At 73.3% G+C, this 17,591-nt stretch overlaps 15 non-coding genes across 15 annotated transcripts; all 15 read right to left on the bottom strand.

Annotated features, from left to right (window-relative positions):
• Positions 1–146: 146 nt before the first annotated feature.
• Positions 147–265, bottom strand: LOC147571368 (5S ribosomal RNA). The gene has a single exon (XR_015247494.1). It is a non-coding gene; the product is annotated as a 5S ribosomal RNA (ribosomal RNA).
• A 1,077-nt stretch (positions 266–1,342) lies between these two features.
• Positions 1,343–1,461, bottom strand: LOC147571367 (5S ribosomal RNA). Its single transcript, XR_015247493.1, has one exon. It is a non-coding gene; the product is annotated as a 5S ribosomal RNA (ribosomal RNA).
• A 1,061-nt stretch (positions 1,462–2,522) lies between these two features.
• LOC147571366 (5S ribosomal RNA) lies at positions 2,523–2,641 on the bottom strand. The gene has a single exon (XR_015247492.1). It is a non-coding gene; the product is annotated as a 5S ribosomal RNA (ribosomal RNA).
• Positions 2,642–3,723: 1,082 nt separating this feature from the next.
• LOC147571365 (5S ribosomal RNA) lies at positions 3,724–3,842 on the bottom strand. Its single transcript, XR_015247491.1, has one exon. It is a non-coding gene; the product is annotated as a 5S ribosomal RNA (ribosomal RNA).
• A 1,077-nt stretch (positions 3,843–4,919) lies between these two features.
• LOC147571364 (5S ribosomal RNA) lies at positions 4,920–5,038 on the bottom strand. The gene has a single exon (XR_015247490.1). It is a non-coding gene; the product is annotated as a 5S ribosomal RNA (ribosomal RNA).
• Positions 5,039–6,099: 1,061 nt separating this feature from the next.
• Positions 6,100–6,218, bottom strand: LOC147571363 (5S ribosomal RNA). Its single transcript, XR_015247489.1, has one exon. It is a non-coding gene; the product is annotated as a 5S ribosomal RNA (ribosomal RNA).
• Positions 6,219–7,281: 1,063 nt separating this feature from the next.
• LOC147571362 (5S ribosomal RNA) lies at positions 7,282–7,400 on the bottom strand. The gene has a single exon (XR_015247487.1). It is a non-coding gene; the product is annotated as a 5S ribosomal RNA (ribosomal RNA).
• A 1,068-nt stretch (positions 7,401–8,468) lies between these two features.
• LOC147571361 (5S ribosomal RNA) lies at positions 8,469–8,587 on the bottom strand. The gene has a single exon (XR_015247486.1). It is a non-coding gene; the product is annotated as a 5S ribosomal RNA (ribosomal RNA).
• Positions 8,588–9,669: 1,082 nt separating this feature from the next.
• Positions 9,670–9,788, bottom strand: LOC147571360 (5S ribosomal RNA). Its single transcript, XR_015247485.1, has one exon. It is a non-coding gene; the product is annotated as a 5S ribosomal RNA (ribosomal RNA).
• Positions 9,789–10,867: 1,079 nt separating this feature from the next.
• LOC147571359 (5S ribosomal RNA) lies at positions 10,868–10,986 on the bottom strand. The gene has a single exon (XR_015247484.1). It is a non-coding gene; the product is annotated as a 5S ribosomal RNA (ribosomal RNA).
• A 1,061-nt stretch (positions 10,987–12,047) lies between these two features.
• LOC147571358 (5S ribosomal RNA) lies at positions 12,048–12,166 on the bottom strand. Its single transcript, XR_015247483.1, has one exon. It is a non-coding gene; the product is annotated as a 5S ribosomal RNA (ribosomal RNA).
• A 1,082-nt stretch (positions 12,167–13,248) lies between these two features.
• LOC147571357 (5S ribosomal RNA) lies at positions 13,249–13,367 on the bottom strand. Its single transcript, XR_015247482.1, has one exon. It is a non-coding gene; the product is annotated as a 5S ribosomal RNA (ribosomal RNA).
• A 1,077-nt stretch (positions 13,368–14,444) lies between these two features.
• Positions 14,445–14,563, bottom strand: LOC147571356 (5S ribosomal RNA). Its single transcript, XR_015247481.1, has one exon. It is a non-coding gene; the product is annotated as a 5S ribosomal RNA (ribosomal RNA).
• A 1,061-nt stretch (positions 14,564–15,624) lies between these two features.
• Positions 15,625–15,743, bottom strand: LOC147571355 (5S ribosomal RNA). The gene has a single exon (XR_015247480.1). It is a non-coding gene; the product is annotated as a 5S ribosomal RNA (ribosomal RNA).
• A 1,063-nt stretch (positions 15,744–16,806) lies between these two features.
• LOC147571354 (5S ribosomal RNA) lies at positions 16,807–16,925 on the bottom strand. Its single transcript, XR_015247479.1, has one exon. It is a non-coding gene; the product is annotated as a 5S ribosomal RNA (ribosomal RNA).
• Positions 16,926–17,591: the final 666 nt, after the last annotated feature.

Genomic DNA, 17,591 nt, shown 5'->3' with positions numbered 1-17,591 from the left:
CAGTGGCCGCCGGGGTGTGTTTGGCCCCCGGAGCCGCGCTCCCCTCCCCGGGGAGAGAGGGACACACGGAGGGAGGGGGAGGGGCGGCGGGCGCCAAAGGAGAGGTCAAGGAGGCCAGAGGCAACAGGCAACAGGCAAAAGGCAAAAGCCTACAGCACCCGGTATTCCCAGGCGGTCTCCCATCCAAGTACTAACCAGGCCCGACCCTGCTTAGCTTCCGAGATCAGACGAGATCGGGCGCGTTCAGGGTGGTATGGCCGTAGACGCCGGCGGCTGCCGCTGGGCGCCTCAAGAGCCTGCTCCACGCATCCCAAGCCCAGCGGGTGCCGCGCTTCACCCATGCACGCGCCTGCCTGCCTGCCTGCCTGCCTGCCTGGCTGCCTGCCTCGCTGCCGCCGCCCTCCGCCGCGGGCCCCGGGCGGGTGGCGGAGGCGGCGCAAGAGGACCCTGGCAAGGCGCTGTGGCGCAAGCCCCGGCCTTCACCGATCCCGGGACTCTGGCAGACTGCTCCCGGCTTGGCCCCACGCCCGCCTCCGCTTCCATCCCGCACCGCACCGCACCGCACCGCACCGCACCGCACCACGTCGGGCCGCTCACTGGGAAGAGGGTGGAAGCGAGCGTGGGGCATCAGGCCGGCCGTGCCTTCTGGGCGCCCCCCCTCCCGCCGGGTTCTCAGCGCCTCCTCCCCAGTCGCAGGGCGAGCGCAGCCAGCCCGGAGGCCCCAGCGCCCCCACAGAACATCACCAGCGCGAGCCCGCAGCCCTAGCTGGGCCTCGCGAAACGCCGGGGGCCCTGGGGATGGGGGCTGGAGGGAGGGAAGAGGTCCGGGACCCAGGGAGCCCAGTCCTGTGGCGGAGTCTGTGTTTGGGGTCTCGCTGCCCCGCCCGCTCCTGTGTTTTTGGATCCACCCACCCAGCCCCCACCCTCCAGTCCCCAGGCGCCAGCCCCCGGTCCCGCCCTCGCCGCACCCCCCCACCCCTCCGTGCGGGTGCAGTGTCAGGAAAGGTGCAAAGCTGGGGCGTGGCTTCCAGCCGGTGCAGTGGGATTTCGCCCGGTGCGGGGAGCGGGGAGCGGGGAGCGGACCCCTTGTGAAGTGCCGTGGGGTGTGCGGGCTCGGGGGGGGGCGGGGCGGGGCGGGGCGGGGCCAGGCTAGGCCAGGCCAGGCCGCTTTGCCGGCCCGGGAGGGGCTGAGGGAGCAGTGGCCGCCGGGGTGTGTTTGGCCCCCGGAGCCGCGCTCCCCTCCCCGGGGAGAGAGGGACACACGGAGGGAGGGGGAGGGGCGGCGGGCGCCAAAGGAGAGGTCAAGGAGGCCAGAGGCAACAGGCAACAGGCAAAAGGCAAAAGCCTACAGCACCCGGTATTCCCAGGCGGTCTCCCATCCAAGTACTAACCAGGCCCGACCCTGCTTAGCTTCCGAGATCAGACGAGATCGGGCGCGTTCAGGGTGGTATGGCCGTAGACGCCGGCGGCTGCCGCTGGGCGCCTCAAGAGCCTGCTCCACGCATCCCAAGCCCAGCGGGTGCCGCGCTTCACCCATGCACGCGCCTGCCTGCCTGCCTGCCTGCCTGCCTGGCTGCCTGCCTCGCTGCCGCCGCCCTCCGCCGCGGGCCCCGGGCGGGTGGCGGAGGCGGCGCAAGAGGACCCTGGCAAGGCGCTGTGGCGCAAGCCCCGGCCTTCACCGATCCCGGGACTCTGGCAGACTGCTCCCGGCTTGGCCCCACGCCCGCCTCCGCTTCCATCCCGCACCGCACCGCACCGCACCACGTCGGGCCGCTCACTGGGAAGAGGGTGGAAGCGAGCGTGGGGCATCAGGCCGGCCGTGCCTTCTGGGCGCCCCCCCTCCCGCCGGGTTCTCAGCGCCTCCTCCCCAGTCGCAGGGCGAGCGCAGCCAGCCCGGAGGCCCCAGCGCCCCCACAGAACATCACCAGCGCGAGCCCGCAGCCCTAGCTGGGCCTCGCGAAACGCCTGGGGCCCTGGGGATGGGGGCTGGAGGGAGGGAAGAGGTCCGGGACCCAGGGAGCCCAGTCCTGTGGCGGAGTCTGTGTTTGGGGTCTCGCTGCCCCGCCCGCTCCTGTGTTTTTGGATCCACCCACCCAGCCCCCACCCTCCAGTCCCCAGGCGCCAGCCCCCGGTCCCGCCCTCGCCGCACCCCCCCACCCCTCCGTGCGGGTGCAGTGTCAGGAAAGGTGCAAAGCTGGGGCGTGGCTTCCAGCCGGTGCAGTGGGATTTCGCCCGGTGCGGGGAGCGGGGAGCGGGGAGCGGACCCCTTGTGAAGTGCCGTGGGGTGTGCGGGCTCGGGGGGGGCGGGGCGGGGCGGGGCGGGGCCAGGCTAGGCCAGGCCAGGCCGCTTTGCCGGCCCGGGAGGGGCTGAGGGAGCAGTGGCCGCCGGGGTGTGTTTGGCCCCCGGAGCCGCGCTCCCCTCCCCGGGGAGAGAGGGACACACGGAGGGAGGGGGAGGGGCGGCGGGCGCCAAAGGAGAGGTCAAGGAGGCCAGAGGCAACAGGCAACAGGCAAAAGGCAAAAGCCTACAGCACCCGGTATTCCCAGGCGGTCTCCCATCCAAGTACTAACCAGGCCCGACCCTGCTTAGCTTCCGAGATCAGACGAGATCGGGCGCGTTCAGGGTGGTATGGCCGTAGACGCCGGCGGCTGCCGCTGGGCGCCTCAAGAGCCTGCTCCACGCATCCCAAGCCCAGCGGGTGCCGCGCTTCACCCATGCACGCGCCTGCCTGCCTGCCTGCCTGCCTGCCTGCCTGGCTGCCTGCCTCGCTGCCGCCGCCCTCCGCCGCGGGCCCCGGGCGGGTGGCGGAGGCGGCGCAAGAGGACCCTGGCAAGGCGCTGTGGCGCAAGCCCCGGCCTTCACCGATCCCGGGACTCTGGCAGACTGCTCCCGGCTTGGCCCCACGCCCGCCTCCGCTTCCATCCCGCACCGCACCGCACCGCACCGCACCGCACCGCACCACGTCGGGCCGCTCACTGGGAAGAGGGTGGAAGCGAGCGTGGGGCATCAGGCCGGCCGTGCCTTCTGGGCGCCCCCCCTCCCGCCGGGTTCTCAGCGCCTCCTCCCCAGTCGCAGGGCGAGCGCAGCCAGCCCGGAGGCCCCAGCGCCCCCACAGAACATCACCAGCGCGAGCCCGCAGCCCTAGCTGGGCCTCGCGAAACGCCGGGGGCCCTGGGGATGGGGGCTGGAGGGAGGGAAGAGGTCCGGGACCCAGGGAGCCCAGTCCTGTGGCGGAGTCTGTGTTTGGGGTCTCGCTGCCCCGCCCGCTCCTGTGTTTTTGGATCCACCCACCCAGCCCCCACCCTCCAGTCCCCAGGCGCCAGCCCCCGGTCCCGCCCTCGCCGCACCCCCCCACCCCTCCGTGCGGGTGCAGTGTCAGGAAAGGTGCAAAGCTGGGGCGTGGCTTCCAGCCGGTGCAGTGGGATTTCGCCCTGTGCGGGGAGCGGGGAGCGGGGAGCGGACCCCTTGTGAAGTGCCGTGGGGTGTGCGGGCTCGGGGGGGGGGCGGGGCGGGGCGGGGCGGGGCCAGGCTAGGCCAGGCCAGGCCGCTTTGCCGGCCCGGGAGGGGCTGAGGGAGCAGTGGCCGCCGGGGTGTGTTTGGCCCCCGGAGCCGCGCTCCCCTCCCCGGGGAGAGAGGGACACACGGAGGGAGGGGGAGGGGCGGCGGGCGCCAAAGGAGAGGTCAAGGAGGCCAGAGGCAACAGGCAACAGGCAAAAGGCAAAAGCCTACAGCACCCGGTATTCCCAGGCGGTCTCCCATCCAAGTACTAACCAGGCCCGACCCTGCTTAGCTTCCGAGATCAGACGAGATCGGGCGCGTTCAGGGTGGTATGGCCGTAGACGCCGGCGGCTGCCGCTGGGCGCCTCAAGAGCCTGCTCCACGCATCCCAAGCCCAGCGGGTGCCGCGCTTCACCCATGCACGCGCCTGCCTGCCTGCCTGCCTGCCTGCCTGGCTGCCTGCCTCGCTGCCGCCGCCCTCCGCCGCGGGCCCCGGGCGGGTGGCGGAGGCGGCGCAAGAGGACCCTGGCAAGGCGCTGTGGCGCAAGCCCCGGCCTTCACCGATCCCGGGACTCTGGCAGACTGCTCCCGGCTTGGCCCCACGCCCGCCTCCGCTTCCATCCCGCACCGCACCGCACCGCACCGCACCGCACCGCACCACGTCGGGCCGCTCACTGGGAAGAGGGTGGAAGCGAGCGTGGGGCATCAGGCCGGCCGTGCCTTCTGGGCGCCCCCCCTCCCGCCGGGTTCTCAGCGCCTCCTCCCCAGTCGCAGGGCGAGCGCAGCCAGCCCGGAGGCCCCAGCGCCCCCACAGAACATCACCAGCGCGAGCCCGCAGCCCTAGCTGGGCCTCGCGAAACGCCGGGGGCCCTGGGGATGGGGGCTGGAGGGAGGGAAGAGGTCCGGGACCCAGGGAGCCCAGTCCTGTGGCGGAGTCTGTGTTTGGGGTCTCGCTGCCCCGCCCGCTCCTGTGTTTTTGGATCCACCCACCCAGCCCCCACCCTCCAGTCCCCAGGCGCCAGCCCCCGGTCCCGCCCTCGCCGCACCCCCCCACCCCTCCGTGCGGGTGCAGTGTCAGGAAAGGTGCAAAGCTGGGGCGTGGCTTCCAGCCGGTGCAGTGGGATTTCGCCCGGTGCGGGGAGCGGGGAGCGGGGAGCGGACCCCTTGTGAAGTGCCGTGGGGTGTGCGGGCTCGGGGGGGGGCGGGGCGGGGCGGGGCGGGGCCAGGCTAGGCCAGGCCAGGCCGCTTTGCCGGCCCGGGAGGGGCTGAGGGAGCAGTGGCCGCCGGGGTGTGTTTGGCCCCCGGAGCCGCGCTCCCCTCCCCGGGGAGAGAGGGACACACGGAGGGAGGGGGAGGGGCGGCGGGCGCCAAAGGAGAGGTCAAGGAGGCCAGAGGCAACAGGCAACAGGCAAAAGGCAAAAGCCTACAGCACCCGGTATTCCCAGGCGGTCTCCCATCCAAGTACTAACCAGGCCCGACCCTGCTTAGCTTCCGAGATCAGACGAGATCGGGCGCGTTCAGGGTGGTATGGCCGTAGACGCCGGCGGCTGCCGCTGGGCGCCTCAAGAGCCTGCTCCACGCATCCCAAGCCCAGCGGGTGCCGCGCTTCACCCATGCACGCGCCTGCCTGCCTGCCTGCCTGCCTGCCTGGCTGCCTGCCTCGCTGCCGCCGCCCTCCGCCGCGGGCCCCGGGCGGGTGGCGGAGGCGGCGCAAGAGGACCCTGGCAAGGCGCTGTGGCGCAAGCCCCGGCCTTCACCGATCCCGGGACTCTGGCAGACTGCTCCCGGCTTGGCCCCACGCCCGCCTCCGCTTCCATCCCGCACCGCACCGCACCGCACCACGTCGGGCCGCTCACTGGGAAGAGGGTGGAAGCGAGCGTGGGGCATCAGGCCGGCCGTGCCTTCTGGGCGCCCCCCCTCCCGCCGGGTTCTCAGCGCCTCCTCCCCAGTCGCAGGGCGAGCGCAGCCAGCCCGGAGGCCCCAGCGCCCCCACAGAACATCACCAGCGCGAGCCCGCAGCCCTAGCTGGGCCTCGCGAAACGCCTGGGGCCCTGGGGATGGGGGCTGGAGGGAGGGAAGAGGTCCGGGACCCAGGGAGCCCAGTCCTGTGGCGGAGTCTGTGTTTGGGGTCTCGCTGCCCCGCCCGCTCCTGTGTTTTTGGATCCACCCACCCAGCCCCCACCCTCCAGTCCCCAGGCGCCAGCCCCCGGTCCCGCCCTCGCCGCACCCCCCCACCCCTCCGTGCGGGTGCAGTGTCAGGAAAGGTGCAAAGCTGGGGCGTGGCTTCCAGCCGGTGCAGTGGGATTTCGCCCGGTGCGGGGAGCGGGGAGCGGGGAGCGGACCCCTTGTGAAGTGCCGTGGGGTGTGCGGGCTCGGGGGGGGCGGGGCGGGGCGGGGCGGGGCCAGGCTAGGCCAGGCCAGGCCGCTTTGCCGGCCCGGGAGGGGCTGAGGGAGCAGTGGCCGCCGGGGTGTGTTTGGCCCCCGGAGCCGCGCTCCCCTCCCCGGGGAGAGAGGGACACACGGAGGGAGGGGGAGGGGCGGCGGGCGCCAAAGGAGAGGTCAAGGAGGCCAGAGGCAACAGGCAACAGGCAAAAGGCAAAAGCCTACAGCACCCGGTATTCCCAGGCGGTCTCCCATCCAAGTACTAACCAGGCCCGACCCTGCTTAGCTTCCGAGATCAGACGAGATCGGGCGCGTTCAGGGTGGTATGGCCGTAGACGCCGGCGGCTGCCGCTGGGCGCCTCAAGAGCCTGCTCCACGCATCCCAAGCCCAGCGGGTGCCGCGCTTCACCCATGCACGCGCCTGCCTGCCTGCCTGCCTGCCTGCCTGGCTGCCTGCCTCGCTGCCGCCGCCCTCCGCCGCGGGCCCCGGGCGGGTGGCGGAGGCGGCGCAAGAGGACCCTGGCAAGGCGCTGTGGCGCAAGCCCCGGCCTTCACCGATCCCGGGACTCTGGCAGACTGCTCCCGGCTTGGCCCCACGCCCGCCTCCGCTTCCATCCCGCACCGCACCGCACCGCACCACGTCGGGCCGCTCACTGGGAAGAGGGTGGAAGCGAGCGTGGGGCATCAGGCCGGCCGTGCCTTCTGGGCGCCCCCCCTCCCGCCGGGTTCTCAGCGCCTCCTCCCCAGTCGCAGGGCGAGCGCAGCCAGCCCGGAGGCCCCAGCGCCCCCACAGAACATCACCAGCGCGAGCCCGCAGCCCTAGCTGGGCCTCGCGAAACGCCGGGGGCCCTGGGGATGGGGGCTGGAGGGAGGGAAGAGGTCCGGGACCCAGGGAGCCCAGTCCTGTGGCGGAGTCTGTGTTTGGGGTCTCGCTGCCCCGCCCGCTCCTGTGTTTTTGGATCCACCCACCCAGCCCCCACCCTCCAGTCCCCAGGCGCCAGCCCCCGGTCCCGCCCTCGCCGCACCCCCCCACCCCTCCGTGCGGGTGCAGTGTCAGGAAAGGTGCAAAGCTGGGGCGTGGCTTCCAGCCGGTGCAGTGGGATTTCGCCCTGTGCGGGGAGCGGGGAGCGGGGAGCGGACCCCTTGTGAAGTGCCGTGGGGTGTGCGGGCTCGGGGGGGGGGCGGGGCGGGGCGGGGCGGGGCCAGGCTAGGCCAGGCCAGGCCGCTTTGCCGGCCCGGGAGGGGCTGAGGGAGCAGTGGCCGCCGGGGTGTGTTTGGCCCCCGGAGCCGCGCTCCCCTCCCCGGGGAGAGAGGGACACACGGAGGGAGGGGGAGGGGCGGCGGGCGCCAAAGGAGAGGTCAAGGAGGCCAGAGGCAACAGGCAACAGGCAAAAGGCAAAAGCCTACAGCACCCGGTATTCCCAGGCGGTCTCCCATCCAAGTACTAACCAGGCCCGACCCTGCTTAGCTTCCGAGATCAGACGAGATCGGGCGCGTTCAGGGTGGTATGGCCGTAGACGCCGGCGGCTGCCGCTGGGCGCCTCAAGAGCCTGCTCCACGCATCCCAAGCCCAGCGGGTGCCGCGCTTCACCCATGCACGCGCCTGCCTGCCTGCCTGCCTGCCTGCCTGGCTGCCTGCCTCGCTGCCGCCGCCCTCCGCCGCGGGCCCCGGGCGGGTGGCGGAGGCGGCGCAAGAGGACCCTGGCAAGGCGCTGTGGCGCAAGCCCCGGCCTTCACCGATCCCGGGACTCTGGCAGACTGCTCCCGGCTTGGCCCCACGCCCGCCTCCGCTTCCATCCCGCACCGCACCGCACCGCACCGCACCACGTCGGGCCGCTCACTGGGAAGAGGGTGGAAGCGAGCGTGGGGCATCAGGCCGGCCGTGCCTTCTGGGCGCCCCCCCTCCCGCCGGGTTCTCAGCGCCTCCTCCCCAGTCGCAGGGCGAGCGCAGCCAGCCCGGAGGCCCCAGCGCCCCCACAGAACATCACCAGCGCGAGCCCGCAGCCCTAGCTGGGCCTCGCGAAACGCCGGGGGCCCTGGGGATGGGGGCTGGAGGGAGGGAAGAGGTCCGGGACCCAGGGAGCCCAGTCCTGTGGCGGAGTCTGTGTTTGGGGTCTCGCTGCCCCGCCCGCTCCTGTGTTTTTGGATCCACCCACCCAGCCCCCACCCTCCAGTCCCCAGGCGCCAGCCCCCGGTCCCGCCCTCGCCGCACCCCCCCACCCCTCCGTGCGGGTGCAGTGTCAGGAAAGGTGCAAAGCTGGGGCGTGGCTTCCAGCCGGTGCAGTGGGATTTCGCCCGGTGCGGGGAGCGGGGAGCGGGGAGCGGACCCCTTGTGAAGTGCCGTGGGGTGTGCGGGCTCGGGGGGGGGGCGGGGCGGGGCGGGGCGGGGCCAGGCTAGGCCAGGCCAGGCCGCTTTGCCGGCCCGGGAGGGGCTGAGGGAGCAGTGGCCGCCGGGGTGTGTTTGGCCCCCGGAGCCGCGCTCCCCTCCCCGGGGAGAGAGGGACACACGGAGGGAGGGGGAGGGGCGGCGGGCGCCAAAGGAGAGGTCAAGGAGGCCAGAGGCAACAGGCAACAGGCAAAAGGCAAAAGCCTACAGCACCCGGTATTCCCAGGCGGTCTCCCATCCAAGTACTAACCAGGCCCGACCCTGCTTAGCTTCCGAGATCAGACGAGATCGGGCGCGTTCAGGGTGGTATGGCCGTAGACGCCGGCGGCTGCCGCTGGGCGCCTCAAGAGCCTGCTCCACGCATCCCAAGCCCAGCGGGTGCCGCGCTTCACCCATGCACGCGCCTGCCTGCCTGCCTGCCTGCCTGCCTGCCTGGCTGCCTGCCTCGCTGCCGCCGCCCTCCGCCGCGGGCCCCGGGCGGGTGGCGGAGGCGGCGCAAGAGGACCCTGGCAAGGCGCTGTGGCGCAAGCCCCGGCCTTCACCGATCCCGGGACTCTGGCAGACTGCTCCCGGCTTGGCCCCACGCCCGCCTCCGCTTCCATCCCGCACCGCACCGCACCGCACCGCACCGCACCGCACCACGTCGGGCCGCTCACTGGGAAGAGGGTGGAAGCGAGCGTGGGGCATCAGGCCGGCCGTGCCTTCTGGGCGCCCCCCCTCCCGCCGGGTTCTCAGCGCCTCCTCCCCAGTCGCAGGGCGAGCGCAGCCAGCCCGGAGGCCCCAGCGCCCCCACAGAACATCACCAGCGCGAGCCCGCAGCCCTAGCTGGGCCTCGCGAAACGCCGGGGGCCCTGGGGATGGGGGCTGGAGGGAGGGAAGAGGTCCGGGACCCAGGGAGCCCAGTCCTGTGGCGGAGTCTGTGTTTGGGGTCTCGCTGCCCCGCCCGCTCCTGTGTTTTTGGATCCACCCACCCAGCCCCCACCCTCCAGTCCCCAGGCGCCAGCCCCCGGTCCCGCCCTCGCCGCACCCCCCCACCCCTCCGTGCGGGTGCAGTGTCAGGAAAGGTGCAAAGCTGGGGCGTGGCTTCCAGCCGGTGCAGTGGGATTTCGCCCGGTGCGGGGAGCGGGGAGCGGGGAGCGGACCCCTTGTGAAGTGCCGTGGGGTGTGCGGGCTCGGGGGGGGGGCGGGGCGGGGCGGGGCGGGGCCAGGCTAGGCCAGGCCAGGCCGCTTTGCCGGCCCGGGAGGGGCTGAGGGAGCAGTGGCCGCCGGGGTGTGTTTGGCCCCCGGAGCCGCGCTCCCCTCCCCGGGGAGAGAGGGACACACGGAGGGAGGGGGAGGGGCGGCGGGCGCCAAAGGAGAGGTCAAGGAGGCCAGAGGCAACAGGCAACAGGCAAAAGGCAAAAGCCTACAGCACCCGGTATTCCCAGGCGGTCTCCCATCCAAGTACTAACCAGGCCCGACCCTGCTTAGCTTCCGAGATCAGACGAGATCGGGCGCGTTCAGGGTGGTATGGCCGTAGACGCCGGCGGCTGCCGCTGGGCGCCTCAAGAGCCTGCTCCACGCATCCCAAGCCCAGCGGGTGCCGCGCTTCACCCATGCACGCGCCTGCCTGCCTGCCTGCCTGCCTGCCTGGCTGCCTGCCTCGCTGCCGCCGCCCTCCGCCGCGGGCCCCGGGCGGGTGGCGGAGGCGGCGCAAGAGGACCCTGGCAAGGCGCTGTGGCGCAAGCCCCGGCCTTCACCGATCCCGGGACTCTGGCAGACTGCTCCCGGCTTGGCCCCACGCCCGCCTCCGCTTCCATCCCGCACCGCACCGCACCGCACCGCACCGCACCGCACCACGTCGGGCCGCTCACTGGGAAGAGGGTGGAAGCGAGCGTGGGGCATCAGGCCGGCCGTGCCTTCTGGGCGCCCCCCCTCCCGCCGGGTTCTCAGCGCCTCCTCCCCAGTCGCAGGGCGAGCGCAGCCAGCCCGGAGGCCCCAGCGCCCCCACAGAACATCACCAGCGCGAGCCCGCAGCCCTAGCTGGGCCTCGCGAAACGCCGGGGGCCCTGGGGATGGGGGCTGGAGGGAGGGAAGAGGTCCGGGACCCAGGGAGCCCAGTCCTGTGGCGGAGTCTGTGTTTGGGGTCTCGCTGCCCCGCCCGCTCCTGTGTTTTTGGATCCACCCACCCAGCCCCCACCCTCCAGTCCCCAGGCGCCAGCCCCCGGTCCCGCCCTCGCCGCACCCCCCCACCCCTCCGTGCGGGTGCAGTGTCAGGAAAGGTGCAAAGCTGGGGCGTGGCTTCCAGCCGGTGCAGTGGGATTTCGCCCGGTGCGGGGAGCGGGGAGCGGGGAGCGGACCCCTTGTGAAGTGCCGTGGGGTGTGCGGGCTCGGGGGGGGGGGCCGGGCGGGGCGGGGCGGGGCCAGGCTAGGCCAGGCCAGGCCGCTTTGCCGGCCCGGGAGGGGCTGAGGGAGCAGTGGCCGCCGGGGTGTGTTTGGCCCCCGGAGCCGCGCTCCCCTCCCCGGGGAGAGAGGGACACACGGAGGGAGGGGGAGGGGCGGCGGGCGCCAAAGGAGAGGTCAAGGAGGCCAGAGGCAACAGGCAACAGGCAAAAGGCAAAAGCCTACAGCACCCGGTATTCCCAGGCGGTCTCCCATCCAAGTACTAACCAGGCCCGACCCTGCTTAGCTTCCGAGATCAGACGAGATCGGGCGCGTTCAGGGTGGTATGGCCGTAGACGCCGGCGGCTGCCGCTGGGCGCCTCAAGAGCCTGCTCCACGCATCCCAAGCCCAGCGGGTGCCGCGCTTCACCCATGCACGCGCCTGCCTGCCTGCCTGCCTGCCTGCCTGGCTGCCTGCCTCGCTGCCGCCGCCCTCCGCCGCGGGCCCCGGGCGGGTGGCGGAGGCGGCGCAAGAGGACCCTGGCAAGGCGCTGTGGCGCAAGCCCCGGCCTTCACCGATCCCGGGACTCTGGCAGACTGCTCCCGGCTTGGCCCCACGCCCGCCTCCGCTTCCATCCCGCACCGCACCGCACCGCACCACGTCGGGCCGCTCACTGGGAAGAGGGTGGAAGCGAGCGTGGGGCATCAGGCCGGCCGTGCCTTCTGGGCGCCCCCCCTCCCGCCGGGTTCTCAGCGCCTCCTCCCCAGTCGCAGGGCGAGCGCAGCCAGCCCGGAGGCCCCAGCGCCCCCACAGAACATCACCAGCGCGAGCCCGCAGCCCTAGCTGGGCCTCGCGAAACGCCTGGGGCCCTGGGGATGGGGGCTGGAGGGAGGGAAGAGGTCCGGGACCCAGGGAGCCCAGTCCTGTGGCGGAGTCTGTGTTTGGGGTCTCGCTGCCCCGCCCGCTCCTGTGTTTTTGGATCCACCCACCCAGCCCCCACCCTCCAGTCCCCAGGCGCCAGCCCCCGGTCCCGCCCTCGCCGCACCCCCCCACCCCTCCGTGCGGGTGCAGTGTCAGGAAAGGTGCAAAGCTGGGGCGTGGCTTCCAGCCGGTGCAGTGGGATTTCGCCCGGTGCGGGGAGCGGGGAGCGGGGAGCGGACCCCTTGTGAAGTGCCGTGGGGTGTGCGGGCTCGGGGGGGGCGGGGCGGGGCGGGGCGGGGCCAGGCTAGGCCAGGCCAGGCCGCTTTGCCGGCCCGGGAGGGGCTGAGGGAGCAGTGGCCGCCGGGGTGTGTTTGGCCCCCGGAGCCGCGCTCCCCTCCCCGGGGAGAGAGGGACACACGGAGGGAGGGGGAGGGGCGGCGGGCGCCAAAGGAGAGGTCAAGGAGGCCAGAGGCAACAGGCAACAGGCAAAAGGCAAAAGCCTACAGCACCCGGTATTCCCAGGCGGTCTCCCATCCAAGTACTAACCAGGCCCGACCCTGCTTAGCTTCCGAGATCAGACGAGATCGGGCGCGTTCAGGGTGGTATGGCCGTAGACGCCGGCGGCTGCCGCTGGGCGCCTCAAGAGCCTGCTCCACGCATCCCAAGCCCAGCGGGTGCCGCGCTTCACCCATGCACGCGCCTGCCTGCCTGCCTGCCTGCCTGCCTGCCTGGCTGCCTGCCTCGCTGCCGCCGCCCTCCGCCGCGGGCCCCGGGCGGGTGGCGGAGGCGGCGCAAGAGGACCCTGGCAAGGCGCTGTGGCGCAAGCCCCGGCCTTCACCGATCCAGGGACTCTGGCAGACTGCTCCCGGCTTGGCCCCACGCCCGCCTCCGCTTCCATCCCGCACCGCACCGCACCGCACCGCACCGCACCGCACCACGTCGGGCCGCTCACTGGGAAGAGGGTGGAAGCGAGCGTGGGGCATCAGGCCGGCCGTGCCTTCTGGGCGCCCCCCCTCCCGCCGGGTTCTCAGCGCCTCCTCCCCAGTCGCAGGGCGAGCGCAGCCAGCCCGGAGGCCCCAGCGCCCCCACAGAACATCACCAGCGCGAGCCCGCAGCCCTAGCTGGGCCTCGCGAAACGCCGGGGGCCCTGGGGATGGGGGCTGGAGGGAGGGAAGAGGTCCGGGACCCAGGGAGCCCAGTCCTGTGGCGGAGTCTGTGTTTGGGGTCTCGCTGCCCCGCCCGCTCCTGTGTTTTTGGATCCACCCACCCAGCCCCCACCCTCCAGTCCCCAGGCGCCAGCCCCCGGTCCCGCCCTCGCCGCACCCCCCCACCCCTCCGTGCGGGTGCAGTGTCAGGAAAGGTGCAAAGCTGGGGCGTGGCTTCCAGCCGGTGCAGTGGGATTTCGCCCTGTGCGGGGAGCGGGGAGCGGGGAGCGGACCCCTTGTGAAGTGCCGTGGGGTGTGCGGGCTCGGGGGGGGGGCGGGGCGGGGCGGGGCGGGGCCAGGCTAGGCCAGGCCAGGCCGCTTTGCCGGCCCGGGAGGGGCTGAGGGAGCAGTGGCCGCCGGGGTGTGTTTGGCCCCCGGAGCCGCGCTCCCCTCCCCGGGGAGAGAGGGACACACGGAGGGAGGGGGAGGGGCGGCGGGCGCCAAAGGAGAGGTCAAGGAGGCCAGAGGCAACAGGCAACAGGCAAAAGGCAAAAGCCTACAGCACCCGGTATTCCCAGGCGGTCTCCCATCCAAGTACTAACCAGGCCCGACCCTGCTTAGCTTCCGAGATCAGACGAGATCGGGCGCGTTCAGGGTGGTATGGCCGTAGACGCCGGCGGCTGCCGCTGGGCGCCTCAAGAGCCTGCTCCACGCATCCCAAGCCCAGCGGGTGCCGCGCTTCACCCATGCACGCGCCTGCCTGCCTGCCTGCCTGCCTGCCTGGCTGCCTGCCTCGCTGCCGCCGCCCTCCGCCGCGGGCCCCGGGCGGGTGGCGGAGGCGGCGCAAGAGGACCCTGGCAAGGCGCTGTGGCGCAAGCCCCGGCCTTCACCGATCCCGGGACTCTGGCAGACTGCTCCCGGCTTGGCCCCACGCCCGCCTCCGCTTCCATCCCGCACCGCACCGCACCGCACCGCACCGCACCGCACCACGTCGGGCCGCTCACTGGGAAGAGGGTGGAAGCGAGCGTGGGGCATCAGGCCGGCCGTGCCTTCTGGGCGCCCCCCCTCCCGCCGGGTTCTCAGCGCCTCCTCCCCAGTCGCAGGGCGAGCGCAGCCAGCCCGGAGGCCCCAGCGCCCCCACAGAACATCACCAGCGCGAGCCCGCAGCCCTAGCTGGGCCTCGCGAAACGCCGGGGGCCCTGGGGATGGGGGCTGGAGGGAGGGAAGAGGTCCGGGACCCAGGGAGCCCAGTCCTGTGGCGGAGTCTGTGTTTGGGGTCTCGCTGCCCCGCCCGCTCCTGTGTTTTTGGATCCACCCACCCAGCCCCCACCCTCCAGTCCCCAGGCGCCAGCCCCCGGTCCCGCCCTCGCCGCACCCCCCCACCCCTCCGTGCGGGTGCAGTGTCAGGAAAGGTGCAAAGCTGGGGCGTGGCTTCCAGCCGGTGCAGTGGGATTTCGCCCGGTGCGGGGAGCGGGGAGCGGGGAGCGGACCCCTTGTGAAGTGCCGTGGGGTGTGCGGGCTCGGGGGGGGGCGGGGCGGGGCGGGGCGGGGCCAGGCTAGGCCAGGCCAGGCCGCTTTGCCGGCCCGGGAGGGGCTGAGGGAGCAGTGGCCGCCGGGGTGTGTTTGGCCCCCGGAGCCGCGCTCCCCTCCCCGGGGAGAGAGGGACACACGGAGGGAGGGGGAGGGGCGGCGGGCGCCAAAGGAGAGGTCAAGGAGGCCAGAGGCAACAGGCAACAGGCAAAAGGCAAAAGCCTACAGCACCCGGTATTCCCAGGCGGTCTCCCATCCAAGTACTAACCAGGCCCGACCCTGCTTAGCTTCCGAGATCAGACGAGATCGGGCGCGTTCAGGGTGGTATGGCCGTAGACGCCGGCGGCTGCCGCTGGGCGCCTCAAGAGCCTGCTCCACGCATCCCAAGCCCAGCGGGTGCCGCGCTTCACCCATGCACGCGCCTGCCTGCCTGCCTGCCTGCCTGCCTGGCTGCCTGCCTCGCTGCCGCCGCCCTCCGCCGCGGGCCCCGGGCGGGTGGCGGAGGCGGCGCAAGAGGACCCTGGCAAGGCGCTGTGGCGCAAGCCCCGGCCTTCACCGATCCCGGGACTCTGGCAGACTGCTCCCGGCTTGGCCCCACGCCCGCCTCCGCTTCCATCCCGCACCGCACCGCACCGCACCACGTCGGGCCGCTCACTGGGAAGAGGGTGGAAGCGAGCGTGGGGCATCAGGCCGGCCGTGCCTTCTGGGCGCCCCCCCTCCCGCCGGGTTCTCAGCGCCTCCTCCCCAGTCGCAGGGCGAGCGCAGCCAGCCCGGAGGCCCCAGCGCCCCCACAGAACATCACCAGCGCGAGCCCGCAGCCCTAGCTGGGCCTCGCGAAACGCCTGGGGCCCTGGGGATGGGGGCTGGAGGGAGGGAAGAGGTCCGGGACCCAGGGAGCCCAGTCCTGTGGCGGAGTCTGTGTTTGGGGTCTCGCTGCCCCGCCCGCTCCTGTGTTTTTGGATCCACCCACCCAGCCCCCACCCTCCAGTCCCCAGGCGCCAGCCCCCGGTCCCGCCCTCGCCGCACCCCCCCACCCCTCCGTGCGGGTGCAGTGTCAGGAAAGGTGCAAAGCTGGGGCGTGGCTTCCAGCCGGTGCAGTGGGATTTCGCCCGGTGCGGGGAGCGGGGAGCGGGGAGCGGACCCCTTGTGAAGTGCCGTGGGGTGTGCGGGCTCGGGGGGGGCGGGGCGGGGCGGGGCGGGGCCAGGCTAGGCCAGGCCAGGCCGCTTTGCCGGCCCGGGAGGGGCTGTGGGAGCAGTGGCCGCCGGGGTGTGTTTGGCCCCCGGAGCCGCGCTCCCCTCCCCGGGGAGAGAGGGACACACGGAGGGAGGGGGAGGGGCGGCGGGCGCCAAAGGAGAGGTCAAGGAGGCCAGAGGCAACAGGCAACAGGCAAAAGGCAAAAGCCTACAGCACCCGGTATTCCCAGGCGGTCTCCCATCCAAGTACTAACCAGGCCCGACCCTGCTTAGCTTCCGAGATCAGACGAGATCGGGCGCGTTCAGGGTGGTATGGCCGTAGACGCCGGCGGCTGCCGCTGGGCGCCTCAAGAGCCTGCTCCACGCATCCCAAGCCCAGCGGGTGCCGCGCTTCACCCATGCACGCGCCTGCCTGCCTGCCTGCCTGCCTGCCTGGCTGCCTGCCTCGCTGCCGCCGCCCTCCGCCGCGGGCCCCGGGCGGGTGGCGGAGGCGGCGCAAGAGGACCCTGGCAAGGCGCTGTGGCGCAAGCCCCGGCCTTCACCGATCCCGGGACTCTGGCAGACTGCTCCCGGCTTGGCCCCACGCCCGCCTCCGCTTCCATCCCGCACCGCACCGCACCGCACCACGTCGGGCCGCTCACTGGGAAGAGGGTGGAAGCGAGCGTGGGGCATCAGGCCGGCCGTGCCTTCTGGGCGCCCCCCCTCCCGCCGGGTTCTCAGCGCCTCCTCCCCAGTCGCAGGGCGAGCGCAGCCAGCCCGGAGGCCCCAGCGCCCCCACAGAACATCACCAGCGCGAGCCCGCAGCCCTAGCTGGGCCTCGCGAAACGCCGGGGGCCCTGGGGATGGGGGCTGGAGGGAGGGAAGAGGTCCGGGACCCAGGGAGCCCAGTCCTGTGGCGGAGTCTGTGTTTGGGGTCTCGCTGCCCCGCCCGCTCCTGTGTTTTTGGATCCACCCACCCAGCCCCCACCCTCCAGTCCCCAGGCGCCAGCCCCCGGTCCCGCCCTCGCCGCACCCCCCCACCCCTCCGTGCGGGTGCAGTGTCAGGAAAGGTGCAAAGCTGGGGCGTGGCTTCCAGCCGGTGCAGTGGGATTTCGCCCTGTGCGGGGAGCGGGGAGCGGGGAGCGGACCCCTTGTGAAGTGCCGTGGGGTGTGCGGGCTCGGGGGGGGGGCGGGGCGGGGCGGGGCGGGGCCAGGCTAGGCCAGGCCAGGCCGCTTTGCCGGCCCGGGAGGGGCTGAGGGAGCAGTGGCCGCCGGGGTGTGTTTGGCCCCCGGAGCCGCGCTCCCCTCCCCGGGGAGAGAGGGACACACGGAGGGAGGGGGAGGGGCGGCGGGCGCCAAAGGAGAGGTCAAGGAGGCCAGAGGCAACAGGCAACAGGCAAAAGGCAAAAGCCTACAGCACCCGGTATTCCCAGGCGGTCTCCCATCCAAGTACTAACCAGGCCCGACCCTGCTTAGCTTCCGAGATCAGACGAGATCGGGCGCGTTCAGGGTGGTATGGCCGTAGACGCCGGCGGCTGCCGCTGGGCGCCTCAAGAGCCTGCTCCACGCATCCCAAGCCCAGCGGGTGCCGCGCTTCACCCATGCACGCGCCTGCCTGCCTGCCTGCCTGCCTGCCTGGCTGCCTGCCTCGCTGCCGCCGCCCTCCGCCGCGGGCCCCGGGCGGGTGGCGGAGGCGGCGCAAGAGGACCCTGGCAAGGCGCTGTGGCGCAAGCCCCGGCCTTCACCGATCCCGGGACTCTGGCAGACTGCTCCCGGCTTGGCCCCACGCCCGCCTCCGCTTCCATCCCGCACCGCACCGCACCGCACCGCACCACGTCGGGCCGCTCACTGGGAAGAGGGTGGAAGCGAGCGTGGGGCATCAGGCCGGCCGTGCCTTCTGGGCGCCCCCCCTCCCGCCGGGTTCTCAGCGCCTCCTCCCCAGTCGCAGGGCGAGCGCAGCCAGCCCGGAGGCCCCAGCGCCCCCACAGAACATCACCAGCGCGAGCCCGCAGCCCTAGCTGGGCCTCGCGAAACGCCGGGGGCCCTGGGGATGGGGGCTGGAGGGAGGGAAGAGGTCCGGGACCCAGGGAGCCCAGTCCTGTGGCGGAGTCTGTGTTTGGGGTCTCGCTGCCCCGCCCGCTCCTGTGTTTTTGGATCCACCCACCCAGCCCCCACCCTCCAGTCCCCAGGCGC

Source organism: Puma concolor, unplaced genomic scaffold (assembly GCF_028749965.1).
Source record: "Puma concolor isolate L17-30 unplaced genomic scaffold, mPumCon1.1.hap2 unalloc_scaffold_28, whole genome shotgun sequence".
NCBI classification, from domain to species: Eukaryota; Metazoa; Chordata; class Mammalia; order Carnivora; family Felidae; genus Puma; species Puma concolor.
The sequence above is the reverse complement of the archived record's forward strand: the minus strand, read 5'-3'. Positions and strand labels throughout refer to the sequence as shown.